The sequence below is a fragment of the Fukomys damarensis genome, unplaced genomic scaffold, assembly GCF_012274545.1.
Source record: "Fukomys damarensis isolate Sample0158 unplaced genomic scaffold, DMR_v1.0_HiC HiC_scaffold_18, whole genome shotgun sequence".
Taxonomy (NCBI): Eukaryota; Metazoa; Chordata; class Mammalia; order Rodentia; family Bathyergidae; genus Fukomys; species Fukomys damarensis.
In genome coordinates, this window is record NW_022900930.1 from 38335874 (window position 1) to 38354034 (window position 18161).

The following is an 18161-nucleotide window of genomic DNA, read 5'->3' on the forward strand; positions in this document are numbered from 1 at the left end:
GGTAGTCTTCCCTGTTAGACCGGGCGCCAGCCCTGCGCTCACGCTGCTCCTGGTGGATCCCGAGAGCGCAGCGCGCTGTTTACACCAGCGCAGTACTAGTCTCCCAGCCGCGCCCCTCCCAAAACGCGGAAGCCACGACAGTACTTCTCGGGCTCAGGAATCCTCAGTGTGGGCTAAAGGAGCGAGCGCCGAGTATCTAGGAGGGCGCGCACCTCGTAAGACTCGGGCAGCCTTTGTCTTGGGTTTAATGCGGATACGCTCAAACCTGTGCGAGGCTCCCTGCAACTGTGGGGTCCGAGCCCGGCTCCACGCAATCGGCTGGCTCGGGGAGAGGCTCCATTGTGTTCCTGCGGGCAGGTGGGACTGAGACTGGGATTTGAGACGCCAGAAGGGTCCTGCGCTCACGGGTGAGTGTCTGTCGGGGTTATTCAGGTAGAGCTACCTTCTGGGGCTCCTGAGAGCGAAGTGGCAGAGAGACGCCCAAGTTCTACCCCCAGTGGTGCGAGGTAAAGAGCAAACTTTGGGTCTTTTTTTTTTTTTTCCTTTTCCGGTTTCTGAAGTGTTTATCTCGGAGATTATTTGTGGCAGGTGGATGTAGTCAGAGGCAGGTTCAGTATGTATATAAGACAGCTGCTCCACGTTTTCCTGGCAGTTCCTTTTGTTACTCAGGTCCGGAAGAGGTTTGCTTGCTAGCATGTTTGAGATCAGCGTCTTTGCGGTTGTAGAGCTCTGCGGGCTGAGAGACATTCAGAACCTGTTTACGCACCTTAGTCAAGAGTTGTACCGCGTATAGATGTCAATTTATCAATTCCTGCACCTACTGTCTTGCTATCGGTCGATGAATCCCTTCTGTTGGAGAAGAGTCCAATTTTTGTATCAAAAGAAGTGACGATATTTACTGGAGCATTTGCATTTAATATCCACCTCCCCCAAAGCCACTTTGTGGAAAAGGTGGAAACAGTGAGAATTTGCTACTTTAGGGTTTACTTCCTTTTCTTTCTGAGGCTTTTATCCACTGCAATCTAAGATCTTTAAAATTTTAATAATCATTTAATATTTATGGATTTAATTTACAATCATTAATCCCCTAACATTAGAGTCCCCATACACTGTTTTGATATTCCAGCATCTAACATAATGATCAAATGTAAAAAAGTCACAACAATAGGACAGTTACAATTCTGAGTCATTTGGTTTTTTTTTTTTTTTTTTTTAATAAAGCTTTTTTTTTTTTGAGAGACTGGTGATTCTAACGCAGCTTTTCTAAGAGTCAAACCGCAGTATCTTGGTCAGTGATTGCTCTTCTGATAAAGTTTGAGGTCCTTTCAGAGGAGACACGGTAGAAACATTGCTGGAGTAATAAATGTGGTAGAAGCAAAGTGGAATCTGTGTGAGGTCATGGGGGTCAGTGGGACTGAGCAGCATATCCGGGGTTACCTCAGTTTTCATTTCGGGAAAGCTCATTGTACATGTTTGTCTTTCCTGGGAAGTGCGTAATTAAATGTTTGATGATGTTAGACCGTGTTGACAGTTCAATAACGTGACCAAGGAGAGCTTATTTTTTTGTAGGACTTCTGCTGTAGCAGCAACATTTTCCTCTGTGATTCAGAAATAATATTTATTTCATTATCTAATTCATGACTTCTTGTCACAAAAAATCTCTGTTTCTTCAGAAGTTTTCTTTTTAACTTTTCTTGTACTTGACTATGAGAAAACATATGGAGCTTCACATCCAAGATCTTAGATAACCTGTTGCTCTGTCCAGTGCTTTCCTCAGATCCCATGAGACCAAAACCTCTTTTTCAAACCAGCCCAGTGATGTGCTTGTGCATTGGGATATACTCAACATGAAAATGCCTATTACAAAATATATTTATAATTCTTAGCCGGCCAGCAATGACTGGCAAGAAGTATGGTGGCATTTGGCTCTTAAATGTTGGCAAAAGGTACTACCTCTAAAAACAAGATTTGTTACCCATTTCATGTAGTAAATACACTTGTTAGTGTATTAACAGGAATAGATGATACTTCATACTTAAAATATTTAATTTTATTTCTGAAATGTTTTAACTAAGAAGGTCAAAAGTGCTTTGATTTTTTTTAACCACATATGCAATAGAATATGTGAGGAAAGTGGCCCCCAAAATGCAGGCATCTTACAAATATGATTTAATATATTTGATAAGAAGTACAATATTGTTGTTAAGAAAGACATAGAGTAAAATAATGTCCTGGAACTAAAGGTTACTTTGTCAGTGTTCTTTAGTGTATTTTACAAATACTTTGGCTATTTTTTTGCATATGGACTCTTCATTAGGAAAAGTCCTAGTTGAAGAAGAAATCACATTATTAAACAAAAACAAAGCCACAGCGTATTGCTAGAGTACGTGAGAGTAATATTCCCGGTTTGTGAAGGAGGGTATAATTCCAGTATTATGGCTTTTCCAGGAAAAGATTATGTATATGGAGTAAGTTCCTACTATTTGACAGCCCCTTTCTTTGCTTGTTCCAGTTGGTTGATTTAACACACACACTTTAGAAACTCCATCATATGAAATTTTCTCACTTTCCTTGAAGCAAAATTACACCTTGAACTGAATCAGAGGTTTGTCTTGTGGCCTCTCCATAATGATGTCTTATAGCCTTCCTAAGCTTAAGGAAGCTTATGGATCATGAAACGTTATGATTTTAACTTTTGTGTAGCCTTTGATATGGAAATTGTTCAGTAAAACCTAGCCTGAAAGGTTTGGGCATTTTAGCTTCTTCTACAAATATAAACTGAAGAGAGAAAACCAATAGTTATAATATTGTTAAAAATATTAAAGAATATTATGATATCTTATTCAAAGGGTAAATATAATGTTAATAGATCTTTGAAAAAATAAAAAAATTTTGATACAAATTCTTTAGAAACTACTACAATTATTCATTTGCCATTTATTTGATATATTTTGCAATGTAATATTATTAATTAATTTTCTACTTTGTAGTATTCAGATGATGAACAGTAGATAGGAAGAATGCATTCTAGTTTAGATTTTGTTGTCTCATCAAGGACAAATCTCCGAGTCTCTTTTAGCATGACCTTCATTTTACAAAAAATAAAGATGAAAATATCTGACTTATTTTCCAACCTGGGGAGGGACTAGTGCCCAACAAATGAGCTAATGCACAAAGGTTGTTTGGAAAACTTAGGAAGATATGGCAAATATCATGAATTACTAAATCTAATAACTTTTAAATTTCTAATTAGTTCATTTAAATAAGTAAATGTATAGAGATGAATCTAGTATATGATTTTTCATTTGAAGCCCCTTGTATTTTAAATTGATGGAACCTTAAGAACTCATTTATTATAATTATAAAATAATGAAGTTATTTATTATATCAAAAGTTTACCAACAAAAATTTTCAGCATGGCTGAAAATATTTATATACACCTATAATTTTTAAAGAATATTTAAAGTAAGTATACAATTTTTCTTTGGTAGATTTTTCTTTTTTATCCTGTTATTCTTTTGAGTCCTGCCTTTCTTCACACCTCTCAGCCTTGCTGTTGCTTTGAAGGTGATATATTTATATCTTTGGCTGATTTTAAGGTTTTTCATTTGTCTTTATTATTTTCAATTATACTATGAGGTTGTTGGAAATTGTTTTCTGTATATTTATTCTCAAATTCAGAGCTTCTTGAATTTGTGGCCTGATGTCTTTCATCAGAAGAAATTCATTGAAGTCTTAATTGATCTCTCCCTGTATACCATTCTGTCCCTTTTTTTGGAATCTCATTTCATGTTTAACAAATGGGTTTATTTTACTCATCATGCCTGTTACACTCAGTTTAGTATTTCCTACCATTTTTAGCCGCTCTGTGATTGTTTGAATATTTTCTTTTGAATTTTTCTTCAATTTACTAATCACCTTTTACATCTATTACAATGTCAATCTCATCCATGAATTATTACAATTGCTATATATTTTTTCAGTTTCAAAAATATATTGTATTTTTTCTATAAATTCTAATTTATCTATTTTCCCTATCTTATTTTCTACTGCTTTCAACCTATGAATAAAATTTTTCCTTATCAGTGCTGGAAATTGAGTATAGGTTATGCCACATGCTATGTAAGCACTGTACCACTGAACTATATACATTCCAGCCCTTTTATTCCAAATTATTTTAAAGTTTTTATATGCTGTTGCCAGAAACTATATTTTTGTGTCTCTTTTCACTGTCTCTCTTTACTCTTGATTTTAGTAGTTTTGTATAAAAGTTGTAGAAGTTCCAGATGATTCATCCACCTCCAAAAGATGTCAACATTTCCTTAGGTAGTTACACTGGGATAGTGACAAATCATTAATATCCAATCAGTGACTGAGTTAAACTTCAAGTTTAACAAGTGTTAGACTTCATTTCCCTTTTGGGAAAGATATCCAATGCCTCCCCTAGTATATTCACAGGTTTCAAACCAAAGTTAATGCCCTATAGATAAAATCAGCCAGGTATTATCTGGATCCCCCCCGCATTATTGTTCTTTGAGTGAACCTTGGCTCCTCATCTCTCTGATTATATCTTTCCACATCCACCTCCCCCAGGACTACAAAATATTCTGTGCTAGATTCTTTATGCCTCGGCAGTGGTCCTCTGCTCATATTCTCGGCTCTTGCTGTGTTTCTAGATTGCCAAGGACCTCTTTTATCTATGCAAAGGGAATAAAAGCACCCTTATGTGTTAATTTACATATCTCTCTTATATTTCCTCCATCTGAAATATTGAAGCCCCAAGTCATGACTTCCTTGGAACTTCTTGCTATGTTGAGTGTCCCCTGAAAGCCCGTGAGTTAGATTGGTCCCCCAGCTTGGTGCTGTTGGAAGGTAGTGGTACAATTAAGAAGAAAGGTCTGGTGGAAAGTTTTCAGGTCATTGGGGCATACCCTGGTAGGTAAGAGTGGAACCCCACCCCTTCCTTTTCATATCCTTTGATTCTCAGACACAAGGGATGTGATATTGCTATAATATTCCCACCGTAATGTGCTGTACCTCAGTGGAGGCCTAAAAGCAATGTGTCCACCCACCCATGGACTGGAGCCTCCAAAACCATGAGCCATGAGAAACTTTTTCTTTTCATAAAGTGAGTCTCTTTGGTGTTTGTTAAAGTAATAGAAACTTGAGTAACAAATTTCCCAAAATTTTAATCTGATTTTTAAAATATGTGGCTTTTCTAGTCATTTTTGGCAGCAACGTTGGTCCATTATAAATTATTCCTCTAAGATTGTTAGCTAAAATGAATTAGTATTTGATTACTACATTACTCACTTTCTTGTCAATGAAATAAAATACCTCACATCTGCAATTTAAAGGGAGAAACATTTATTTCAGCTTATTGTTTCAGAGGGTTCAGGCCCAGGAAAAAATCATGACAGAAGAGCATGGTGGAGGAAAGCTGCTCAACCATGGCAGCCAGGAAGCAGAGAGGGAAACAGACAGGAAGGAATCAGGGAGTGTACATGGTACACAGTTATATCTTCCTGTGCTACCCAAGTACGAGAAGAAATTTATTTTTCTTATCCCCTGGGTGTTTTCTTAATCGATCAAGTAGACTTATTATAATTAATGGTCAAAATTACAAACATAAAATGTACAGGGATCCAGGATAACTAGAGGTAGCAGTCTCACCCTCATGTTCCCAGGCAATATAGCTAACTGTAAGCTCTCTTAAAAAAGTGTTCTTATCAAACAAGGCCAGATTTTACTCAGAAGTTAATTATGTGCTCCTTTTGGATAGATTTTAGCAACAGTGAAGTTCAGTGATTCAAACAAACAGTAGATTGAAGTTCTTGGTAACTAATAACTAATTGCTAAAACTTTTCTTTTAGGAGATATATAACAACACGACTATTTTCTGAATAAAAGCATTCTATGATTGATGAAATATCCTAACTTGTGAATAAAACTATGCTGTGGAGATAAAAATGTGGGAAGACTGGACTCTCAGAAACAACATTCTCTTTTATTGCTTCTTGGCCTTTTGGCTAAGATCAAGGGTAGAAACAACTTTTATTTTTAGTTACTCTGAAAAGCAAGTGAATACAGATCCATTTCTCGTCATCTTTATAATGCAGTTAAGAAGGTAGTAGTATATTGATCTCTTTATAGATGTATGGATGAAACTCACAATATATCTCTAAACCAGTTCATGAAAGTATAGTTAAATCAGATCATACCTAAAGTCTATTGTTAGATACATGTGATGTATATTAACTATGTTTCTATTGACTGGGCTCAAATTTTTATTAAGTCTACCATATGATGAATAGGTAAACTATGCTATGCACTATTATTTTAAGTTATTACATATTTCAGAAAACATATTAGAAGCCACTGACTTTCTAGGATACAACAGGTGAAATTGGAGAAGGTCTGGAATGGGCTCTGTTCCCACCTTTGACTGAGGATATTTCAAGCTATATTTGGAAGTTCATTGAACCTAGGTGGGAGGAGCAAGTTGTGTCTTACACATTGTTCCTCACTAATTGTATGAGGCTGACTCTTTGTAAAGCAACTTGGATTGCCACAAACATCACAGGCCTCTTGAGCACCACCTTTCCTCTTGCCTTGCTTCTGAGTTGGATGTGTCTCTGTTGAACATTGTCAGCAGATATGACTCATTGGTGACTTTTTCTCATCTCAAGTTTATGTTGGATGGTTCTGACTTTCTCCTGTAGGACTTTATTGCCATGTTATTACTGCCCCTGACCAAAGTCCAGGCATTCTGGAAGCAAGAGGAGCTAACACCACCCAGAAAACCCTCAATGAGAGGGTCTGGGTGACAGCTCTGCCAGGCATTCTTTGTCTACTGAGATGTGTGGGTGGCATGCAACCTCTTCTGGTCATGGTGGTGAAGTTAAGCTGTATTGGCTTCCATGCCTTCCTGACTTCACTTAACCCAGTGCCACATTCTTATTCCTTGTGGCCACCTTATGTGATTTTCAGTTTCTTAGTTCAAACTTTGCTTTTGAAGGGGACTTGGATCAAGATATATGACAATTTAGCTTTTATTTTTCTGGAGGAAAATGATAAAAAGCATCAGTACTATAGCTGTAAACCATATCCCTTATAATGAGAACAAAATAATAATGTAAAAACTAAAACAATGTTATTTCCCAGATATATTTTAGTAACAAATTAGCTCTCTTCCAGGTCACCAAATGAAGCCATTTAAATAATTCTTTTATTTTTATTTTATTTTTTTCCATTAAGTTTATTGGTATATTTAAAGCAAACAATACAGTTACATTTATCATTGGGATCTTGTACCTTTACATGATATATCTTGGTTCTTGCTTTTTCCCCATACCCCTGCCCTCCCTTTCCTCTTTACAAAGACTTGGTTTCCATTTTTTTCATTTTTTCACATTTTTTCTTTTCCATTATTTCCTTTCTTGTCCCCTTCCTGTTTCCCCTTTAGATATTTTCTTGCTATTTCATGTTCCCAATTACATCATTTGAACCTTATTTACACTTTTAGTTTTTCAAACTAGAGAAACTATTTGGTATTTACTCAAGTACATCCTATTTATTTCACTTAAGAGGATAGCCTCAATGCACATCCATTTCCCTATAAATGTAACTGTGCCACTATAAACATGACTGCACATATATCACTGTGGTATGATTCTTTTCATTCTTTTGGAAAAATACCCAGCAGTGCGATACTGGGTCAAATTGAACCTCTAATCCTAGTTCTTTGACGTATCTCCATATTGATTTCCATAGTGGTTGCACCAGTTTGCACTCCCACCAACAGTGGAGAAGGGTTGCTTTTTCCCAACAACCCCACCAGCATTTGCTATTGGTTGATTTCTTGCTAGTAGCCATTCTTTCTGGGGTAAGGTGGAATCTCAGAGTTGTTTTCATCTGCATCTCTCAAATGACCAGTGTTGAACATTTTTTCATATATTTCTTTGCTGCTTTTACTTGTTTTTCTGAGCGATATCTGTTCATTTCATATAACCAGTTTTGAATCAGGTCTTTGTTTTTTGAAGGAGTCTGCTTTTTTTGAGTTGTTTATATATTCTAGATAGTAGTCCTTTGTCGTAGGAGTAGCTGGTAAAATTTTTTTCCCACATTGTAGTTTGTCTCTTAGCTCTATTGGTGATTTCTCTTGCACTGCGAAAACTTTTTAATACAATGAGATCCCAGTTTTTTATTCTTTGTGCAAGTTCTCATGCTGCTGAGGATTTGTTTATAAAGTATTTTCCCATGCCAATGTCTTCGACAGTACTACCTAATTTACTTTCCAGTAAGTTTACTGTTTCTGTTTTGATATTTAGATTTTTAATCCACTTGGATTTTAGTTTAGTGCATGATGAAAGATAGGGATCTAGTTTTAATCCTTGGCAGGTTGAAAGCCAGTTCTTCCAACACCGTTTATTAAAGAGGCTATTTTTCCTCCACTGAGGATACTTGACTCCACTTTCAAGGATGAAGTAACTGAGTATATCTGGTGTTGTTTCTGCATCTTCTAATCTATTCTATTGATCCTTAGGTCTATTTCTTTATCAGTACCAGGCTGTTTTTTTTATCACAGTGGCTTTGTAGTATAGTTTTAAATTGGGAATTGTGATATCCCCTGCCATGTCTCTGTTGCCTAGAATTGCTTTTGCTATTCTGGGTCTCTTCTGGTTCCAAATGAATTTTTGGATTGTTTTATCAAGTTCTGTAAAATATACTGTTGAGTTTCAATCAGGATTGCATTGAATCTGTATAGAAGTTTTGGAAGTATGGCCATTTTCATTGTGTGGATTCTTCCTACCCAGGAGCAAGGGATGTTTTTCCATCTTCTTATATCCTCTTCTCTCACTTTTTTCAGAGTGCCGTCATTTTCAATGTAGAGGTCTTTTTCTCCTTCATTAGATTGATTCCTAAATATTTCATATTTGGATGTTATTGGTGAAAGGAATTGTTTCACTAATTTCTCTCTCAGTGAGTCTGTTATTTGTGTACAAGAAGGCTATTGATTTTTGAGTGTTGACTTTGTATCCCACTACTCTACTGAATCTGTCAATTAAGTCTAGCTGTCTTTTGGCAGAGTGTTTTTGGATCTTCTATGTACAGTATGATATCATCAGCAAACAGTGACAGTTTAACTTCTCCCTTTTCTATCTTTATTGCTTTAATTTCTCTTGTCTCATTGCAGTGGCTAGTGTTTCTTGAACTATATTGAACAAGAGTGGTGACAGTGGACATCCTTGTCTGGCTCCTGATTTTAGCATGAAAGTTTTTCGTTATGACCATTTAGAATGATATTGGCTGTTGGATTTTCATAGATAGCCTTCATCAGGTTGGAATAAAAAACATATATTCCAATTTTATGTAGGGTTTTTATTATGAGTGTTTTTTGAATTTTGTTGAATGCTTTTCTGCATCTATTGAGATGATCATATGGTTTTTGTTCTTATTTCTGTTAATATAGTGTGTTACTATTATTGCTTTATGTATGTTGAGCCATCCTTGCATGCCTGGGATCAATCTGACTTGGTCATGGTGTATGATCTTCTTGATGACCCTCTGTATTCTCTTTGCCAGTATCTTATTGAGTATTTTTGCATCTATGTTCATTAAGGAGATTGGCCTATAGGTTCACTTTTTTGGTTGGGTTTTTCCCTGGGTTTGGAATCAAACTAATACTTGCTTCCAGGAGTGAATTTGGAAGTATTGCTTCCCTTTCAACTTCATTGGAATGTTTAAGAGTGTCTAGGAATCTGTCCATTTCTTCTGTATTTTCCATTTCATTAGAGTACAGATTTTTGAAGTAGGTATTGGTGATCCTCTGGATTTCTGGTGCATCTTTGGTACTTCATCCTTTTCATTCCTAATTACATGAATTTGAGCCTTTTCTTGTGTTGATAAGTTTGGCTAAGGGTTTATCCATTTTGTTTATTCTTTGAAAAAAACAACTCTTTGATTCATTGATTTTTTTTTGTATTGTTCTCTTAGTCTCCATTGCACTGATTTCTGCTCTGATCTCTATAATTTCCTCCCTTTTATGGGCTTTTCATTTGTCTTGCTCTTCTTTTTCTAGGACCTTAAGCTTAAGCATTGGGTTGCTTATTTGAGCTTGCTCTTTTTTCCTAGTTTGGGCATTTACTGCTATGAATTTCCCTCATTGAACTTCTTTCATTGTGTCCCATAGCTTCCTGTATGTTGTATTGGCATTATTATTTAATTGTAGAAACTGTCTAATTTCTTCTCTAATTTCCTCTGTGATCCAATGGTTGTTCAGCAAGGTGTTATTTAATTTCCATGTTTGTGAAGTTCTTGTGGTTTCTTAGGCTATTGATCTCCAGTTTGATTGCACAAGGAATTAATAATATACAGGGAATAACTTCAATTCCTTTGCATTAGCATTTTCTACCAGGTAGCATGTGGTCTATTTTGGAGAATGACCCATGTGCAGCTGAAAAGAATATATATTCTGATTTTGTCAGTTGGAACACTCTGTAGACATCTACTAAGTCAGTTTGTTCTAATACTTGGTTAAGTTCTGTTATTTCCTTGTTGATTTTCTGTCTAGATGATCTGTCTATTTGTGTCAGTGGAGTATTGAGGTTCCCCACTACAATTGTATTAGTGCTTATTTCATTTTTCATATCCATTAATATTTGTTTTGTATAGTTGGGGGCATTAGTATTCAGTACATATATATTTATGATTGTCATTTCTTCCTTTTGCATTGTTCCTTTTACAAGGATGTTGTGGTCTTCTTTGTCTCTCCTAATTAGTTTTGGTTTGAAATCTGTTCTGTCTGCGAATAAGATAGCTGTGCCTGCTTTTTTCCAGGCTCCTGTCACGTGGAGAACTATTTTCCATCCTTTTAGTCTCAGTGTATGAATTTCTTTATGGATTAAGTTGGGTTTTTGTATATAGCGTATTGTTAGATTTTGCTTTTTAACCCATTCTGACAGCTTGTTTCTTTTGATTGGTGAATAGAGGCCATTGAAAATGATGATTATTGCTTTTATATATTGACTTTTCATTGTCATGTTCTTTTCCTGTTGTTGGTTCCTTTCTTTTTTTATTTTTCCTTCTCTCCCTTTAATTTCTTGCCTTGCCTGGTATATTTGCTCTGTTGGCCCTTATGCAATTGTGGTCTTCATTTTCTTTTTCCAGGATATTGTTTAGAAGTGTTTGGAATGCCAGTTTGGTGTTCATGAAATTTCACAGGTGTTCTTTCTCATGGAAATATTTTATTTCCCCATCAGTTTTGAAAGATAGTTTTGCAGACTGGAGGTTGTTTTCTTTTAGGACTTGAGATACCACACTCCAGGCTCTCCTTGACTTGAGGGTTTGTGTTGAAAAATCTGGTGTGATTCTGATGGGCTTGCCTTTGCATGTGATTTGTTTCTTTTGTCTAACTGCTTGTAGTATTTTGTTCTTCTGTTGGGTTTCTGGGCTTTTGATTATTATATTTCTAGGTGTATTTTTTTTATCGTGGTTAGTTGGAGTCCTATATGCCTCACTTATCTGTATGTCAAATTCTTTTGCTCTGTTTGGGAAGTTTTCTGTCATTAATTCTGTGAACAGTTTTTTTTTAATGTCATTTGAACTTTCTTCTGCTACTTCATGGATTCCTGTCAGTCTTATATTATTCTACTTTGCATCCTCTAAGAGTTGTTGGATCAATTTCTCGTGGTCCCTTACTGTTTTTAAGAGATCTCTCTTTTCATGGTCACTGACTGCAATCCTATCTTTTACATCTGAAATCCTATCTTCACACTCATTCAATCTACTGCAAATGCTTTCTATAGAGTTTTCAATCTCCTGGATATCTGCTTGAATCTGTTTCAAGGATTCCATTTCTTTCCTATGTTGAGCATTCAAGGTTTCCATTCCTTTCCTGTGCTGGATATTCATGGTTTACATCATGGTTCTGAGCTTATCTATTTTTTAATCTGTTACTGTTCTAGAGTCTCTAATCATATCTTTCATTTATTTCACCATGTCTGTGGTTATCTGGGAAATTATTTCTGTTTTGAATTTTTTCTAGAGCCTCATTTTTCTGTTTTTTACTTCAAGTACTATCATTTGAGGGTATCCAGATGGTTGACAGACTTTTCCACCTCATTTTCCTCAGAGTTTACCTTTGGTGGGGTGGAAGTCTGTGTTGTGTCTTATATAAATGCCCTCCCATTTCTATTTTTGTCATTGGTACTGTTCTTGGTTTAATTACTGGGTTAATACTTCAGTCTTGCAGATATAGTTTGTCTTTATGTTTTGAGTCTCTAATGTCTCTGAGGCAAACTCATTTTCATTATACCAGGGAGGACAACTGATTAGATCAATCACAACACCTTAGCCCAAGTGATTCAATCAGCAACACAGTAGCATCAAGCACAACTTAGAAAATGACAATTTGTGGTAGATATTTATCTACCAAGTTTAACCATGTGAATGAAATAAAAATTGAGGACCAGCCCAAAATATGTTTATAGTGAATAACCTCTTCAATATAGCAACTGTAGTCTTCAGAATGGGGATTTAGAAGGAGTTGGGGAGGGGCAGATAGATAGATAGGATAGAGAAAGGTTAGAAGTGAGACCAGAGGACAGAGGAAGATGGAGGACTCATGGATAATTACAAGGAGAGTGATACGGTTTACAGAGGTATGTCAGACATAAGGGACTGTCACACAATGTTTGGCTTAATATGAATTGTGTGTGTGAGGGAGAGGCTGTCATCAAAGAAAGTCCCAAATTCTAAATAGGATTATGTGTTACGAGAAAGGAAATATATGAAGTATGAGGGGAGAACAGTATATAAAATAGGCAGACTAGTAAGTATTGAGTTTTGGACATTTGAAAAAGTTTGACATTTCTAATAATTGATTATTTCATTAGTGAATTTCTAAAGAAATAGAGTTGAAAGCAGAGAGACATTTATTTCTCAATTTATCCTAACTTGTGAGGGTGATACTTAAGAACTCTATAAGAGGCTTGTACAATTCTATATATTTCTAACCGATTCTCATTTGTTCAGTGAGTACTTTAAGCAGTACTTGTTGCTGTAGCATTTACCTTGTGATAACAGTCCTAACCTTACTTCCATAGTTTGCCATCGGATATTTTTCCTTTATTATCATTTTTGCATTGCCTAAGGAATATTGATTGTCTTTGGAAACAAAAGATGTCATTCTGTTTATAACATTGTATTTTTCAGAGTGATATTACCATTAATAAAATATAGTGATTCTTGATCACTTAAAATGTCAAATCCCAGATCTGGAGAGAAACACTATGTTTTTATGTGGAATGTGATGTTTTGCTTTGTGTTTTCCATGCTTTGAAATATATTACATGCAAAAAATCATTAAATATTTATTGCATAAATTTCTGTTACATTAGGATTAAAGAAATAACTCCAGGAAGTTTTATATTACACTGTATATTACTATATATTACATTTTATATTCTATTTATGTTTTATATTGACAGTGAAAACCAGTGGGATTTGCATCAGGCTCAGAGAGTGTGTCTGTGTAAAATTAAAAGAACACTGGCAATGAGCTGCACTTTTTTCCTAAATGGGAAATTTAAGTAGATTAAATTTTGACATTATGAAATTTATTTTACTAGTTATCAATTTTAAGATGGCATTATTATGAATATTTTTGTTTTAAAAGTACTTCAATTTAAATTTTATTTGAGATTGATTTTAATACTATGACTCAAAGTTCTCCATAGGTGCTCTTAAAGCGTGGTGCTTAGCCACATTTAATTATGCAGTCCCAAATTAGTTCTTGCATTTATGTTTTAATAAGGTTAAATTGATTTTATATTCACAAAAGTTTTGATTCTGGTTTTTAAAGTTTCTCCCAAATTTGAAATTCAATTAATTAGAGACAAATTATTTTTCACTTAGACCTGTACTTCCTTTGATATTTCTTTTCAATTTTGCTCTAATAGAACCAGCTTATATCCAGGCTCCACATGAAATGGCTCTTTAATAATTAGTATAATATACACAGTAGCTCTTGCAAATTACTGTCTCTTTTAATGAGATAACCATTTATTTATAGATTAATTTTAAATTTAATCTTTTGGAAAATCTTTTAGCCTTGTAAGCATGTCTTATTTTGAAAATGTTTAATAAGAGGCTAAATAAGTATGTACTTAGAACTACCAAATGGAATAAAGATTCTGTGCCATGAAAATGTCAGACAATTAAACAGAAGTGAGAGAATGAATTTGACAGATTACAGTATTAAGATATTGAATGACAAGTATAAAGGTCAAATCTAAGATTTACTGATTTGTCCTTTATGACATTCATGATAAAGAAAATCAATCTTAAAAAGAAGTTCTAACAGGTGCTATTATGATGGGCTTTTTAAAATATAAGCGTGAACTGTAGTTGTCAATTTGCATTTTAAAAAATATGTGAAATGTGTTAAAAATTTACAATATATATGACTACAATGAAAGTGTTTATTTTAGAAATAAAATTAAGTGTTTTGTTGTTGTTGTTAATGTTGTTATTTGAGACATGGCCTCAGTGTGTAGTCCAGATCAGCCTTGGTCTCACTATGTAGCCTAGGTTGGTTTTGAACTCACAGCAATCCTCCTGCCTCAGCCTCCTGAGTCCTGGGATTATAGGTGTGTGCCACCATGTCCGGCTTAAAATGAAATATTTTAAACTGTATATAGTGGTGACACTACAGTTAATTTCTTATCTTACTTTTCTTTATTTTCCTAATACTCAAATTAATAATGATGAATTATTTTCATAGTAGAAGTATAAATAAATATATCTTCAATGAAAAAGCCTTAACACCTCCATGTTAACTTCTGAATAGTTTTTTTGTGTCTTCTTAAAAATATTTTTCTGTGTATATGTGGCATTTATATTGTCAACCTAAAAGGCAAATTGAAGCAGACCAAGGTGAGAACCAAGATTTTATTTAAGCAGCAGTGAGGATAGCCACCCCAAAATAATGAATTCTAATTTCCTGGAATAAGTGTTTGGAAATGGCATCAAATGTGTCTAATTTTTTATTGTTTTTTGGGCTTTTATTGGTACCAGGGATCGACCTTGGGTCTTTGTGCTTGTGAGGCAGGTGGTGGAACCACCTAGCTAAATCCCCAGCCCTAGAAGGGTCTAATTTCATAAAGAACAAAATGGAGATGACAGGTTAGCCATTTGTCACAGTTGTATTGGTTGACAAGAATAGTACAAGTTGCTGATAGGTTATTAGTCATTTGCCTTATACATTCCAAGTAAGAATTGCAATAAGCAGCAGCATAGCTCCTCCCAGCACTCTGGGAGGGCGAGGCAGAAGGACTGTAAGTCTGAGAGGTGTCTGAGTAAGTTAGTCACTTAGTAATACACTGTCTCAGAAATTTAAAAGAAAATGAATAATGAGCTGAGGAGATAGCTCAGTGAAAATCCCTGGGCTCAGTCTCTAGTACTGCCAAAACATTGCAATGAGTAGGAACAAGGCATTTCCAAGTGATGTATTACTCCAGTGGCATCAGTACATCTACAAGAAACTAAATTGAGGAAATTAAAGGTTAAAATTAGCCAGATTATGAAATTTTGGAATCTGGGAAGATATGACTGTTGTACCTCAATTCAGGTCTGCCAGACCTGATAAGCACTTGCAGACTTTCCTTCTTTATGTTTTCAATAAAATTTTTATCTAGATATAGAAAAAATGAAGTGAAAGCAATCTGCTCTGCTAAGTTATACTCTATGGGCACACATCAAATATGAAACTTTATTTGAAAAAATTGCCTAAGAGAGAATATGTGCTAACAGAATGGTTTTGAAGAAATTGTTAAGCATCTTCATTAACTTAGCCTAATAAATATCAGAACAATTGCATGTTGCCATGTTTTACTTTTGGGTGTTTTCATGCAGAAGAAAGAGGAATCAACAGCTCTTTCCTTTTCCTTTTTCATAGGGTAAGAGCCCTGCAGGTTGTGAACTCTGAACTCCTGAGGGGTCCTGTTTATTTATTTTATTTGCATACTTGTCAGCTTGACATGGCTGAAGCCAATGTCACCATCTAGGAAGGACCCTGTGCTAAATACAGAATTCTTTTAGCTTGATTCTTCCTTGATGCCTGAAAAGTTTGCATATTTTACTTGGGGAAATTTTTGTTATATAAATTAGCTTTGAAAAGTAATTTTAAACAGGAGGACTTAGTTTCCATGTAGAAGAACAGAGAAAATTAGTAGCTGGAAAAAACTCAGATTTCAACCATAGAAACCCCAATAGTAGGTGACTTTGGTTAAATTGCTTAAAATGTTTTTTAGTTTCCTTACCTGCAAAAATAGGCATAACAATACTTTCAAGGTAGGATGGTGAATAGAGGGTAGAAAACTAAATGATTAAATTACCAAATATAGTTTCATGTTTTTTTTCCTCATTGAGTTTATTGGTACATTTTAGGTATACAGTACAGTTACATTCATCATTGGGATCTTGTACCTTTACATGACAGGTCTTGGTTCTCATTTTTTCCCCTTGTCCCTGCATGGCTTTTTATACCTTATAAATTTTAATCTTTAAGTTTCTTGATACTTTTTAGGCATGAGTGAAATTTGAAGATTTAGTTGTGGGAACAAATAAAGACATTTTATAACTACCACCACTGGAAGACTCAAAGATTGAGTGTATGATATGAATACTTAACATCACTTTTTAGTGGTTCTGCCCTTTTTCTCTTTCCGTATTTTCCAGATTTCCTTTTTCTCTTCTTTCCTTCTTTTTTTCTTTTATTTTTTTTTCATTGTGAGAGATAGAACCCAGGACCTCATGCATGGAGGCAAGAGCTCTGCCACTCAGCTGTACCTTCAGCCCCAAATTTTCAACAATGAGAATCTATAACTTTAATAATGTTAATATAAAGAACATTTTATTAAAAAATAAGTTAATTGTATAATCATTAGTGTATAAATCATGCATAATATGGTCATTCCATCCTATATCCAAGAGTGTTTTTACTATGCAGCAGTGGTATAATAAACAAAATGCGAAATATAGTAACAAAGATAAATTTTTCAGTGTTTCAAAACTATTAAACTACATTGTAAAATATTTTTGTTAGAAAAAATGGAGATATATGAAAATTGAAAAGTGAATATTTCACTTTAATTCTCTCCCAATTCAAAAATTACTTCTTAAGATTATCTGAAATATAGATACTTTATGAATATATACTTTATGTATATTTGTACTAAAATGTATTACAATTTAGCATTTTATAAATATTTGTCTTTTTGCAGTATCTCTCAGATACATTTTTTCATGTAAATATAGTATATTATTGTATTTATCAAGTATTGTATCAACTGTATTATAGTATTGTAAGTTGTATCAACAGTTTAACTTTTAGAAAAACTCTTCATTGGTGGGCGTAGAGGCAAATTTATCAAGTTTCATTTGTATTAATTTGAAAGCTCTAAATACTCAATGATTTTTATGCAATTATTATTCAGAAGTTAAAATTAGTGAATGAAATCAGTGTTTAATATACAATTTTAAGTAAAATATTTTAGGACAATTGTAATGTATAAATGATACATCAGTTTAAAATACTTAAGTAAAATATTTTAGGACAGCTGTAATGTATAAATGATACACCATTTTATAAACTTTATAAGCAAAGAATACTCTGTATTAGTTGTGGATGCTTAAATATGTAGTAAAATTATGAAAATGTGGCAGTGGTATTCAGAAAACAGATCTTTAACATATCTTTAAAAAACCTACCTGTCTTTAGAGCTGTATGGTGTTCCTTTCTATGAATAATTGTGCCAATTTACATGTTAATAACCAGTGCTTGAATTATTAATAAAATTCCAATCTTTTCTATACACTTTAACTATCTTACTGATGTTTTAAATTCTTTCTCTTCATTTGTGCTGTTGGGAAATTTTTCACATATATAAGGACTTTCCTTTTCATTCGTTTTCTCTTGAAAATTCTTTTAAGTATTTTGTTCTTTTTTCTCTCAGCTTTGATTTTTAAAATTTTTTGTACATTTTAATTGCTCTTTATCATTTATGTGCACTGAAATTAGTTTCTTCCATCTATCCTTTTTAAAAAACTTGTTACATGTTTTTGAAATTTTATTTGTCAATTTTACTATTTTTTTCTTT

The 18161-nt window shown here is 34.3% G+C and overlaps 1 protein-coding gene across 2 annotated transcripts in view; it reads left to right on the plus strand.

The window, feature by feature from the left end:
• Marchf1 (membrane associated ring-CH-type finger 1) overlaps window positions 1-18161 on the plus strand; it is a 968384-nt gene that overhangs the window by 216693 nt on the left and 733530 nt on the right. Inside the window, exon 1 of one of the 2 annotated variants that reach the window (XM_033765457.1) lies at window positions 44-407. The exons of the other annotated variant lie outside the window; for it this stretch is intronic. The gene's annotated coding sequence lies outside the window, so the exon portion shown is untranslated. Of the gene's footprint in view, window positions 1-43; window positions 408-18161 lie in introns of those variants that run through there. 2 annotated transcript variants of the gene reach the window in all.